This window comes from Chelonoidis abingdonii, chromosome 21, assembly GCF_003597395.2.
Source record: "Chelonoidis abingdonii isolate Lonesome George chromosome 21, CheloAbing_2.0, whole genome shotgun sequence".
Lineage (NCBI taxonomy): Eukaryota > Metazoa > Chordata > Testudines > Testudinidae > Chelonoidis > Chelonoidis abingdonii.
This window is the reverse complement of record NC_133789.1, coordinates 16,009,361-16,010,584: the sequence shown is the minus strand read 5'-3', so window position 1 is coordinate 16,010,584 and position 1,224 is coordinate 16,009,361. Positions and strand designations below refer to the sequence as shown.

Genomic DNA, 1,224 nt, shown 5'->3' with positions numbered 1-1,224 from the left:
TCCTCCCCACACCACTGGTCCCCAGTCCCTTTCCATCACCAGGTCAACCCAGGCACTAGGGCAGGAACAGGGTGAGGACAGCAAGTCAAGCTGAGCAAGGCAGGCAAAAGCGAGTCTTGTCTTCATGGGCCGCTCACAATGATGTCCTTTTTGTGTTCAACTGCTGCAAAACATCCCAGGCAGAGAAGCAACAGGCCAAAATAGTCCCAACAGCTGCCAAAGTAGCTCAGTTGGGAGAGCGTTAGACTGAAGATCTAAAGGTCCTGGTTCAATCCCAGGCTTTGGCAGCTTTCATCCTCTTTGTGCAGGGGCAGCTTGTTCTTGGGGCAGCACAGTGGTGCCTGCACCCAAGGTGAGCAGGGCTGCCCTAGAGGATTCTGGGGGCCTGGGGCAAAGCAATTTTGGGGGCCCTTCCATTAAAAAAAGCTGCAATACTGTATTCTCATGGGGCCCCTGCAGGGCCTGGGGCAAATTGCCCCACTTGCCTCCCCCTCTGGGTGGCCCTGAAGGTGAGTCCCTGATCTTGGGCTCTGCAGTAGGAAAACATAGAATGGGCTTCTGCTCCTAGTTGGCCCACCTGACCTTTAACGATGAGAGCTGTCTTTCCCAACATGGCAGGAAGAGAGCAAGGCAGGGTGACCCTCAGGAATGGTGCCAGAGGGCTGCTGGGCAGTGACAGACAGGGATTGGGGATGAAAACTCCTCTGTGCAGCTGAGCAAGGGCAGTAGCAGGGAAGGGGCATCTGTGAAAATGGCCGTGTGGAAGGTGGCAGGGATTTGGGGGCCCAAGAGGAGGCGCTTGATGTTCAGTGCCTTGGAGCAGCTGGACTTGGACATGGTGGGTGTTCAGGAAATGCACATTAATGACTTTAGGTAGCTCAATAGGCAGAGGGTGATTGGAGGAAGGGCCTCCTGGCCAGGGAAGAATGATGGGGCTGGAGTCTTGTTTTTCACATTCGCAGAAGGTGCGACCTTACAACAGACTTTTTGTGGTGGAGAATATCTCGTCAGACCAGGGTGCTGTAGGGCATTACTGGTAGACTTTGTGCTCTGTGGCACTGGTTACTGCTATATTAGTGTGTATAGTCCCCAGTTAAGGCATGAGAGAGAAGATCAAAGCTCCCTTCCTCTGGACTGCATGATGTTTGTTGTGTTGGGGGAGGATTTTAATTGTGTCAGCCGGCCTGAGGACCGCTGGTCCCGTTTTCCCACACGTCAGAGGAA

The 1,224-nt window shown here is 53.8% G+C and overlaps 1 non-coding gene across 1 annotated transcript; it reads left to right on the top strand.

Moving 5' to 3' along the window:
• Positions 1-215: 215 nt before the first annotated feature.
• On the top strand, positions 216-287 carry TRNAF-GAA (transfer RNA phenylalanine (anticodon GAA)). The gene has a single exon. It is a non-coding gene; the product is annotated as a tRNA-Phe (tRNA).
• The last annotated feature ends 937 nt before the right edge of the window (positions 288-1,224 follow it).